The sequence below is a fragment of the Dendropsophus ebraccatus genome, chromosome 4, assembly GCF_027789765.1.
Source record: "Dendropsophus ebraccatus isolate aDenEbr1 chromosome 4, aDenEbr1.pat, whole genome shotgun sequence".
Classification (NCBI taxonomy): Eukaryota; Metazoa; Chordata; class Amphibia; order Anura; family Hylidae; genus Dendropsophus; species Dendropsophus ebraccatus.
Window position 1 is genome coordinate 33,415,874 of NC_091457.1, and position 12,701 is coordinate 33,428,574.

Genomic DNA, 12,701 nt, shown 5'->3' on the forward strand with positions numbered 1-12,701 from the left:
GTCAGTGTTTTGTGAATGTCAATCATGGAGTGGCATCTGTGCTGGAAACTATATTACCCAAAAACCTAAACAGGGGGGTGGGGGGGGGGGGGGGGGCACAAGTTTAACCAGAGAGAAAGAATGACAGATGCAGTAGGCATGCCCATTCTCCACTTATCCTGGCCGTGTACCAGTTTAATCAGTGCTTTTCTGTCACTAAAGGTTACAGAATGGTTCACTGATCAGTTACAGAGCAGTGCAGCCACAAGCTGCCCCTCTATGAGAGGCAGACCACTCTACCCAATTAGCACTTCCTTCACTGTTAGGAAACTGATTGAACTGACTGGCAGCAACAATTGTGGAGGCCAACAGCAGGGGACAGGGGTCTGCACATAGAAAAGCTGCTGGAAACATAGGGACATAGTATGCAACACATGAAACTGTATAGGGACAATGTTAGCACTGTATACAACACTATTCTGCGATAACTATAAACTAGATTCATTGAGATGCATGCCTCTCTGGAACATGTGTGGCTGCCCCTTTGGAAATATTAGAAATAGATTTCCACTACTAGTGTTAATTATAGCAAATGCGGCAAGCTGATATTTCAAAAAGCTGCACATTTTTGTTTTCTGAAATAAGTGGATGTGTACTGTACATCCTTAGAAAACCTAACTAGATTTAACAAAATGTTCAACAAAAAATTAACTTACCGACTTATGTTTAGTTTCTAAAAAGAACTCCCTCATAGTAGGTGGCCCCCTCTAAAAAAAATAAAGAATGAATATCGCATATGACATGGGAAGACTAAAGCAAAAAGATAAAAAGCACAGCAGCACAGATAGAGAAAAAATTGATGCAGTTGGGTGCATGTCTCATCAACCAGGCCCCAGACGGTAATGAATCCAAAACAGAGGAGAAGACAGCACTTCCAAAAGATTCTAAGCCTGGTGTGATAATAAACTTGGAATCTTCTGGAAGTGCTGTCTTCTCCTCACCTTCCATAATACTTGGTGGCACAACGTTCCTAACAATGACAGCCTCCAAACATTGAAGTTCTTGCATTTATTTGTTCCACTGAAAGTGGGAGCACATTTCAATTTATAATGCTCTGATTTTATTCTTCATGTAATGTGTTCAGTTTCTCTCCTAGAGGCATTAAAGTAGCCTCACAACAATATGGATTCTCCTTATGTTTCAATGTAGGTAGGGAGCACTTATGATTATGGGGTTTGTTGTCTATTAACATAATGTTGGGATGCAATGCCAATAAATGTAACTTTGGTTTTGTGTAACCCTTTAGATGCTGCAGTAAATGCCAACCATGGCACCTAATGGCCCTATTTCACGGGTCGTCTAGAGGAGCAAGCGAGCGCTCTCAGCGCTCGTTTGCTCCTCGTTCCCCACTAGCTGCCGCCACGAGTGGGTGAATGCGGGAGGGGCGTCGGGGACCTGCTGATCGTTGCACTCTATTCCACGGGACAATTATCATCCGTAGCGGCCTATATCGTCCGAATACGGACGATAATCGTTCCGTGGAATAGGGCCTTTAGTGATTTGTTAGAGGAAGAGGGCTCCCTTTCTCATCTATCCACGATCCACCTTAGGAACTTAGATGGCAACCGGTTGGGAAGTGCTTTCCTTAGCTTGGAATGCAGGTATCCAACAGTGATCATCCGGCAGTGTTACAATACTTCACCAGAAACAATCTCTTACTGTAACATCAATACAATACCAGAACTAAGCTCATAACATAAATACAGTACCAGAACCAAGCTCAAAACATGAATACAGCACCAAAATCAAGCTTTAAACATAAAGGCCATGTGCAGGCGCTGCAAGAGACCGGCCGTTCCGTGACCCATGGGTCTGAAAAGATCATCCCGGATGATCTTTAGCCCCGCAGAGTTCTGATGCGGGCCCATCTGTGTGCGCCCACATCAGAACTCCCCACAGCACACTATTGAGCTTGCGGCCGCAGCCGCTCACTCCACAGTGTGCACTGACATGGGTTTCTGTGGCTGCTATTCAATGAATAGCGGCCGCAGAAAACTGACATGTCAGTTGTTTGCAGCGCTGTGAGAGATCCCGGCCAAAGCGTATACCATGTGTATACACTCCTGCCGGGATCCCATAGCCAGCAAAGGCACGTATATTGTCGTAACAATATACAAAAATATACGTCGTGTGAACATAGCAAAATACTGCATCAGAAAGACGTCTAGTATACAAGAATACAGCACCGCAATAAATGAAAACCTTCAGCTCACTTTCCAGCCTAGGGAGTGCACATGGAATGGATGTTGCAAATGCCCAAGCGAAGCAAATGAAAAATTTGAGAAAATCCAGCTCTTGATTCAGCAGACGGTGCAATAACTTGATCCAGCAGAATGTGCAATAACTTCTATTTAGTTTTTGATTAAAATATGTACAGGAACACAGGTGAAAGCGGATGCTTTTCGAGTTATGTGCACTCTTATGCTGCGTTTACACGTAACGATTATTGGCCCGATCGTACGATTAGCGATGTCGGATTTACGTTTTTTTTTTTTATAACGATCAGCGTTTAGACGGTACGATATATCGTACGAAAATTCGCACTGCGATCGTTTAAGCCTATCTCACACATTGGTTAAATCGGCGAACGACTGTTCACACGGAACGATTTGCGAATTTTTTGCGTACGATGAACGACGATTTGCTGACCTGATGAAAGATCATGATGTAAGATTTATCGTGCGTCGTTCGATCGTTCGCTGCGTTTACACGTACGATTATCGTTCCAATTCGACCGTTATCGCGCAAATTCGCACGATAATCGTTACGTGTAAACGCAGCATTACTCATCACCAATCTTAAATACAGCACCAGAACAGATTCATAACATAAATACAAGAACCAAACTCATAGTGCAACTACAGCATCGGAACCAAACATACATGCATACATACGGCAGCAGAAACAAGCTGTACAGGAAGCATAGATATGCAGAAAGTAGTATGGAGCTGTATTCTCTATTTGCCAATTGAAGGTTCTTAAGCACAAGTACAGTAACATAATCAAACTTAATGCAGTACAAGTTATACTCATTTGTTAAAGTCTTCTATTTAAGGTGAAACTGGCTTCCAGTACTTATCAGCTGCTATATGCCCTGCAGGAAGTGGTGTAATCTTTCCAGTTTGACATAATGCTTGCTGCTGCCACCTCTGTCTGTGTCAGGAACTGGCAACTGACAATGATATTTGCAACACACTTATGGTACTTTTACACGGAGAGATAATTCGCCCGATCGCACGAATAACGATTTAGAATGAACAATGTTTTCTTCATAACGATCAGCGTATACACAGAACGATACATCGTACGGAAAAATCGTTTTGAGATCGCTTAAGCCTATCTCATACATAGTTGAAATCGTTGAAAGACTGTTTACATGGAACGATCTGCAAATTTTTTGCGAACGATCAACGACGATTTGAGAAGTTGTTGAAAGATCAAAATGAACGATTTCTCGCTCGTCGCTTGATCGTTCGCTGCGTTTACACGTACGATTATCTTTCGAATTCGACCGTTATCGTGCAAATTCGAATGATAAATCGTTCCGTGTAAAACCACCATAACACACCCTTGTTTTTTTGTGTTATATAGCTGATAGATGGCCTGTAGCATTCTCTAGTCTGACTGTGCATGGACTAAGCAGACTGTATGGGGATAAGGGAGGTGCATTTTGCCATTTCTTCTTTTCCCACTGATGAATTAGACTATTATGGATATTTGCTACATCTGATAGCATGTTAATTAGAGTATTAGTAGCACTAATGCTACGTTTACACGGAGCGATAATTCGCCCAATCGATCGTTTAATGATTTTGAAGCAACGATTTGGTTTTTATAACAATCAGCGTTTAGACAAAAAAATCGTTAGAAAAAACATTTGAAAATTCGTAAGAAAAATCGTTTATGCAATCGTTTTTAAGATAGCTTAAGCCCATCTTTTACATAGGGTAAATCAATGAAAGACTGTTTACACTAAGCGATCTGCGAATTTTCAGCGAACGACGATTTTAGAACATGTTGAAAGATCAAAATTAACGATTTCTTGTTCGTCGCTTGATCGTTTGCTGTGTTTACATGGTACGATTATCGCTCAAATGCAGTCATTATTGCAAAAATTCGAACGATAATCGTTCCGTGTTAACGCAGCATAAGGGTCCATTTACACAGAAAGATTATCTGACAGATTATCTGCCAAAGATTTTAAGCCAAAGCCAGAAACAGACTATAAACAGAGATCAAGTCATAAAGGAAAGACAGATTTCTCCTATTTTCAAATCCATTCCTGGCTTTGGCTTCAAATCTTTGGCAGATAATCTGTCAGATAATCTTTCTGTGTAAATGGACCCTTGCAGGGTCAACTGGTGTCAGAAGATGACAGAGATTTTTAATTTACTTCTATAAAAAAATCTCCAGTGTTCCAGCACTTATCAGCTGCTGTTTGTCTTTCAGAAAATGGTGTATTCTTTCCAGTCTGAAACAGTATTCTCTGCTGCCACCTCTGTCCGTGACAGGAACTGTTGAGGGCAGTAGCAAATCCCCATTGACAACCTCTCCTGCTTTCCAGATTGAAAAGAATACACCACTTTTTGGAGGACATACAGCAGCTGATAAGTACTGAAAGACATGAGCTTTTTTTTAGTAGAAGTAAATTATAAATCTCTGGCATTTTCTGGGACCAGGTGATTTGAAAGATTTTTTTTTGCTGAAGTACCTCTTTAATAGTTTAATAGTAGAAATGTAGTCATTTAATGCTCTGAATCTGGTCTGGTTAAATATCATTTGCTTGTGTGTCTATGTTTAGTTTAATCTACTGTACATTTCTCTTTGTGTGTAGTCAAACACCAGGGGCCTAACAATTTACATTATAGCCATATTAAAAGGGTTTCGCTATAAGAAGGTAAGGGCACCTTGCGGAATTGTCACTTTAATCCTTCCCTTTTTCAGTCTGGCAGCTTTCAGTTGCAACCCAATTTCTGTATTCGTGATCCCTATCCGATACTGTTTTACTTTGTTGGATACATTCTGATTCATAAAGTTGTTTCAGTCAGTTTAGAAATCCCCAATTGGGATCAATCATAGACTCATCGGGGGAATGGCAGACAAAACTGACATCTTCAAGCTGAAGCCATGAATGTTCCATAAAGCAACCCGGCCCCTGGTGTGTTAGATTACCCCTCTTCTGCCAATTCCCAGGACTGAAGCAATCTCACGTGTTCCATCCTGGCTCTGCAGAATATCACTTAACTCTTCTGATTCCTATTTCTACTTCCAAAACATTTCAGAACAGTTATTGTATGCTGCTTTCCATAAATGTATCATACACTATATCGTGCTCACATTTATGCATGATATAACACACTGTCTTTTGCTCTGTTTGCTGTTTCAGAATTCCTTTCCGTGCTTCCTCAAGGACACTCTTGAAGGTCACTTTGTAATTACAGGTGTCATGTGATTCTTCCCCTACAAGGCTGCACCATGACCTGTATTAGCAAACACTGAACTCTTTACCATAAATTTACTTTACATGTCAACTGAGGGTTACACATTATTCTGTATTTTAGGATGAATTTACTAGTAATGCTATTACTGCTGATGATATGGGAAGCACATAACCTATATCTTTACAGGTGCCAGCTTTTGAGAAGGGATAGGTTTCACCAGGAAGATTATAAAGAGGCACAAAATGTTTGACCCATATATACGACATGTTCCCAACTTACAGGATCTATGGGTGTATCCTAGTTTTCCAGGTGTTCCTTACGCTGTATCCACCCGCTGCACGGAGCTAGCAGACAGCAGGAATCAGACGCCGAGATTTCTGGTTCATACAAACCAGAAATCCGGCAAGTTCGCTCATCTCTAATCATAAATAGTGCATATGCTTTAACACACCGTAAAATTAATACAGACCAATGACCACTAAACATCTAAAACTGCACAAACACAACCCAAACCATAGACCCATTCAATAAATATAGTGTAGTCCCAGCCCAGAACCCCAATATACAAACCCCAAACTAGCTGAATAACCTCAGAACATTTCGACCACCCCCTAACACAGACTTTATACAGACCCCTGACTAGCCCTTTGTGTCAGCAGTTTGGAATATGAATTACAGCTGACAGATTCCTTTAAAGGGGTTGTGAGAAGAGATGAGCGAACTTTTTATAAGTTTGTTTCAGCAGGTTGGCCAAACTCTGAAGCAAAGTTTGGGTTTGTTTCAGACAAACCCAAACTTTTTTTAATCCCCTAAAATAACATAATTTATATTATGTTAGGTGATTAAGCAGTTGCATACAAATAGCTTTCTGTATGCTAGCTTTGCATAGATGCAATCTCTGTGTATGACAATTACTTTCTACCAATCAAGCTTGTTTTGTGTATATTTACTTATGACTGCATGCTTTTGTTCCAATGTTATTGTTTTTCATTTCCAACAGTAACATTGAAACGAAAACATGCTGTCATAAGTAAATATACACAACACAAGCTGATAGGGTAGAAAGCAGTCATCATACAGAGGAATCGTCTATTGCTTTCTACCCCGCCAGCTTGTTTTTAGTATATTTACTTATCACAGCATTTTTTTTCCAATGTTGCTGTAAGGGATGAAAAACAGCAACAATGGAACAAAAACATGCTGTCATAAGTAAATATACTCAAAACAAGCAGGCAACGTAGAAAGCACCAAACAACTTGTATGTTTTCTAAGTTCTCCCTCTAAGACAACTAGCAGTTGTAAAGCCAGAGAGACTGAGCACACGCAATGTCCTATAGACAGATCGCCAGGAGGGCAGCGATATCTGTCTGGTTGTAGAAACATACATAAGGAGGAACATCTCATCTATTATTACAAGCAAACTGAATTTTTTCGATCAGCAGTGCTGCATAAACACAGTGGGTTAGGAGTATAACCCTCATCTATCCACTATCATTGCTGCAAGCTATTGAAAGGATGATGGGAATACCTCTCTAGAGCTGAATCCAAAGACCAGATTACCCATTTCATGAAGCTTAATTATTTGTTTTGATTTAATTGCACCACAAGGGCCTGGTGGCTTATGTATTTTATATGTTTATGATGTAAAAAAAATCCTTTTAGCACTTAAAGCGACCCTGTACCCACAATCTGTCCCCCACCCACCCACGCTTGTACCTTCGGAGAGCTGCTTTTAATTCAAGATCTGTCCTGGGGTCCGTTCGGCCTGTGATGCAGTTATTGTGTTAAAAAAAAACTTTTATGGCATGTTTACACAAAGAGATTTATCTGACAGATCTTTGAAGCCAAAGCCAGGAACAGACTATAGACAGAGAACAGGTCATAAAGGAAAGACTGAGATTTCAACTCTTTTCAAATCCATTCCTGGCTTTGGCTTCAAAAATCTGTCAGTGTAAACGCAGCATTAAACTTGGAGTCCTGAGTCAAATTGGCGTGGCCTAGAGTACCCATGTATAGGACTGCGACACCCATCCGTCCCTCCTCCCCGCCCTCCTCATTATTAGGAATGCCCTCTTCACCATTTTTCCTATTCATCACTTGTCGGAACACTGCACAGGTGCTCTAACAATCCAGCCCATGTGCAGTGTTCTGGCAGGTGATGAATAGGAAAAATTATAAAGAGGGCAGGGGGGGGGGGGGGTTGGGTGAAACGCATGGGGGTTGCAATCCTAGGGTGAGAGGAATGAGTTAATCCATCCAAAGTTTGAAGGAAGATATAACAGGATAAAATAGAAGAAAAATAAATTCTTTTCTCATGAACTTTCCTACATGACTGAATCCTGTTCAAGGACATACAGCTGGTCCACCGTCTGTTCCCAGCAGATAATAAATGTTATTTTAGAATTCACATTCTCGTAAGCAGATAACAAATGTTTTTGAGCATCCTTATGTATGTATCAACATCCTTATGTAAACAATTTTAATTGAACATTTAATCTTATTGTATATCCATATCTGTCAAAATATATCCGTAGTTATTCGTTTTTTGAAGTTGATGACGTGTATAGTGTATGACTTTGCATTTTACATTCATATCCATTGGTTTTTCCTGTATAAATAAAGGTGGGTTCTCAGAGATGGGGAACACACCAGACTTGTTTGCAAGATACGTAGTCTGTGTCCTCATTCTAAGTGCATGGTGTGGGAGAGGGGATCCGGACCCATTCTCCAACTCAATTAGGAAACAGCCTACAACAGTAGGCCTTCTTTGGGAAGGCACCTCGACATTATTGGCGCCCGAACAGGGACACGCCCATTACATCGAGAGATCGGATGACCTACACTGCTGTACCAGGAGAGAGAGGGGTGAACAAGGAGACCACAAAACCTGGCCAGGTAAGAGTAAAAAATTTGTTTGCTCTTTTCTGTGCTCTCCTCCTTCACATCTTTTCTTACCTACCTCTGCAGAGTAAGTTATCAAAGTGAACTCACGATAGGCGTGTCAATTTGAACTTTGTTCTCCTCTTGTTGGCTGTTCTATGTCTGTTTGTCTTAACCTGTGAGGGATAGTATATAGTAGGCGAAGAATTGCTCATTCAGGCTAAAACTGTTACCCAGAGCCCGGCCGTGGTTGTCACAGGTCCTCATAGACACGGAGCGTTGTGCGGTGGGAACAGTGCCAGTGCTAAAACCACTTTGGAATGAGCCTAGTAGCCTAACTATATAAGGACGCTGGACAGTGGTCTGGTTGTTTCCAAGGGAAAGATCTGTAATATGCTAATCCCTGTCCTCTGTATACTTGGGGTAACTTGTTTTGCAATCTACATAGCAGCAAGAGTGTATTTCAACATAAGAAAAGGAAGCCCTGAACCGTGGAATATTCTAAGTCCCAGCTTTTGGTAGTGATCCGTGGTCATAAGTGTACAGGACACAAGAAAGAAAATAATCAGTTGATCATTCTGGGTGCCTCCTGTTATACGATCACGAAGTAACATAAAATGGGACAAACAGAATCAAAAGGGGTTTCTGCAACCCACATAGTGACCTGCCGATATGGCAAAGAACAAGCAAAAAGGGCAAAAGCAATGTTGAAATATTTTAACATCCAACACGATGCTGTTTTTAACCCCAATACTTGGACTAAAGTCCAAGAAACAAGGGGAGGATTAATAATTGATAATGGATGGGAAATCACAGTTACCCATATGAAAGATCTATCTCAACAGGCAAAAGACCAACAATGGATGTATGACTGGACAGAGGGAACCTGGGATATAACCCAGAGGGGAGATAACAAAAAGGAACTGAGCCTTACTTCAGCTCTAAATCCCCCCCCCCCTTCTTACATAAAAACAGTAAACGGACCCCCGGGATGGGTATGTTGTAACTGTGGTCAACAGAACCCAGACTGGGAGGACACTTGCTTGGCATGTGGGGCACACAAGCCTCATCCTGATTCTTTGCACCCTGTGATTGAGAGAAGGGCATTTATTAAGGCACCAGTAGATCCTGACAATCCTGATGCTCCACGAGATTACCAACTAAGGACATTTGAAGAATTTCTTGATGCTGATTCCTGCTGGGACCAATTAGCTAATAATGATACACAGTACAGTAGTCAGTGGAATGTCAGTGTCACAATTCCAATAGTAGGGTGGATGTCTCTTCCATGGTGGGCGGGTGAAGTGAGGTCTCCAACCCAAGGTTACCAATATCTAGCATTCAAAGGGGGTAGTTGGGTGAGGAGAAACTCTACTCAAATAATACACATGGGAGATGTGCCCTTAGAGAATGTAAAAATAATATTCAATAGGACAGATGCTAGTAAAGGGACATCAGATGTGTGGAAACCATCCCTATTAGAGAGAAAGATCATAGATTCCAAATGGGAATGGTCATATTTATTCAAAGGTGGTAATGAGACAACCTGTCAGAATGAACAACATAATTTGTGGTGTGATGATTCATCGGCATACAGTCCAAACGATCCTACATGTGGAAACCCAGATGCCGGATATTGTAGCCCTTTGGGACAAGATCCTGAGTGGTGTGCACAGGGCCGCCGATAAGGCAGTACAACTGGTACTGCCGTACGGGGCCCGGACCCTAAGAGACATGGGGGGGGGGGCCCGCCGGCCGCTGCCCCCCGTCCGCTACGCTAGGGGGGCCCGCACGACCCCCCTTGCCACCTGTTTTTGATGGGGGGGGAGCACCGGCCCACGGGTGCCTAGTCCGCGCCGGGGGGGGGGGGGGGAGGGGGGGGGGTGACGGAGCGGCCGGGAGAAGGATGGGCAGACAGGCTGGTTCCCTCCCCCCATGCAGCGCCGAGGTCCGGGGTCCGGGGCAGGTGTTGAGCTTCCGGCACACACAATGACAGAGGCCGGAAGCTCCCAGCTGCAGCCCCGCGGTCCCGGATCTTGTCTCCTGCTCGGCGGCGCTCACGTGATGTGACGTCATCGCCGAGCAGGAGAGAAGATCCGGGAACGCGGGGCTGCAGCTGGGAGCTTCCGGCCTCTGTCAGACTGTGTGTGCCGGAAGCTCACCCCCTGCCTCGCACCCCGGACCCCGGCGCTGCATGGGGGGAGGGAACCAGCCTGCCTGCCTATCCTTCTCCCGGCCGCCCGCCCCCCGCATCCTCAGCTGCTCCCCTGCTGGGGGGCAGCCTCTCCCCCAGACCCCCAGCCTCTCCCCTTCCCCCCCCCCAGCCTCTCCCCTGACCTCAGAGTCTCCCCTGCCCCCCCCCCAGCCTCTCCCCTGCCCCCCCCAGCCTCTCCCCTGCCCCCCAGCGTCTCCCCTGATCCCTCAGCCTCTCCACCTAACCCTCAGCCTCTCCCCTGACCCCCCCAGCCTCTCCCCTGCCCCCCCAGCCTCTCCCCCTAACCCTCAGCCTCTCCCCCTAACCCTCAGCCTCTCCCCCTAACCCTCAGCCTCTCCCCTGCCCCCCAGCCTCTCCCCTGCCCCCCCCAGCCTCTCCCCTGCCCCCCCCAGCCTCTCCCCTGCCCCCCCAGCCTCTCCCCCTGCCCCCCCCAGCGTCTCCCCTGCCCCCCAGCATCTCCCCTGACCCCCAGACTCTCCCCCTGTCCCCCAGACTCTCCCCCTGCCCCCCAGACTCCCCCCCTGCCCCCCAGCCTCTCCCCTGCCCCTCAGCGTCTCCCCTGATCCCTCAGCCTCTCCACCTAACCCTCAGCCTCTCCCCCTGCCCCCCAGCCTCTCCTCCCTGCATTCTCAACCTCTCCCCTGCCCCCCCAGCCTTTCCCCCTAACCCTCAGCCTCTCCCCTGCCCCCCAGCGTCTCCCCTGACCTCAGCCTCTCCCCTGCCCCCCCAGCCTCTCCCCCCTGCATTCTCAGCCTCTCCCCTGACCCCCCAGCCTCTCCCCTGACCCCCAGCCTCTACCTTGCCCCCCAGCCTCTCCCCTGCCCCCAGCCTCTCCCCTGCCTCCCCCAGCCTCTCCCCCTAACCCTCAGCCTCTCCCCCTAACCCCCAGCCTCTCCCCTGCCCCCCAGCCTCTCCCCCTAACCCTCAGCCTCTCCCCCTAACCCTCAGCCTCTCCCCTGCCCCCCCAACCTCTCCACCTAACCCTCAGCCTCTCCCCTGCCCCCCAGACTCTCCCCCTGCCCCCCCAGCCTCTCCCCGGCCCCCCAGCATCTTCCCTGACCCCAGCGTCTCCCCTGCCCCCCCAACCTCTCCACCTACCCTCAGCCTCTCCCCTGCCCCCCAGCGTCTCCCCTGACCCCAGCCTCTCCCCCTGCATTCTCAGCCTCTCCCCTGACCCCCCAGCCTCTCCCCTGACCCCCCAGCCTCTCCCCTGACCCCCCAGCCTCTCCCCTGACCCCCCAGCCTCTTCCCCTAACCCTCAGCCTCTCTTCTGCCCCCAGCCTCTCCCCCTGCCCCCCCAGCCTCTCCCCCCTGCCCCCAGCCTCTCCCCCCTGCATTCTCAGCTGCTCCCCTGCCTCCCAGCCCCTCCCCCTGACCCCTAGCTTCTCCCTCTGACCCCCAGCCTCTCCCCCTGAATCCCAGCTTCTCCACTGCCTCCCTACCGCTCCCCCTGAACCCCAGCTTCTCCCCTGCCACCCTAGCTGCCCCTCCCTGCTGCTCCCCTGCCCCCCAGCTGCTCTCCCTTTCCCCCAGCTGCTCTCCCTGGCTCCCCCAGCTGCCTCCCTTCCCCAGTCACCCCCAGCTGCCTCCCTTCCCCAGTCACCCCCAGCTGCCTCCCTTCCCCAGTCACCCCCAGCTGCCTCCCTTCCTCAGTCCCCCCCCCCCAGCTGCCTCCCTTCCTCAGTCCCCCCCCCCCAGCTGCCTCCCTTCCTCAGTCCCCCCCCCAGCTGCCTCCCTTCCTCAGCCCCCCCCCAGCTGCCTCCCTTCCTCAGTCCCCCCCCAGCTGCCTCCCTTCCTCAGTCCCCCCCCCCAGCTGCCTCCCTTCCCCAGTCACCCCCAGCTGCCTCCTTTCCCCAGTCACCCCCAGCTGCCTCCCTTCCTCAGTCTCCCCCCAGCTGCCTCCCTTCCCCAGTCACCCCCAGCTGCCTCCCTTCCCCAGTCACCCCAGCTGCCTCCCTTCCTCAGTCTCCCCACAGCTGCCTCCCTTCCCCAGTCACCCCCAGCTGCCTCCCTTCCTCAGTCTCCCCCCAGCTGCCTCCCTTCCCCAGTCACCCCCAGCTGCCTCCCTTCCCCAGTCACCCCCAGCTGCCCTCCTGCCCCAGTCACCCCCAGCTGCCCTCCTGCCC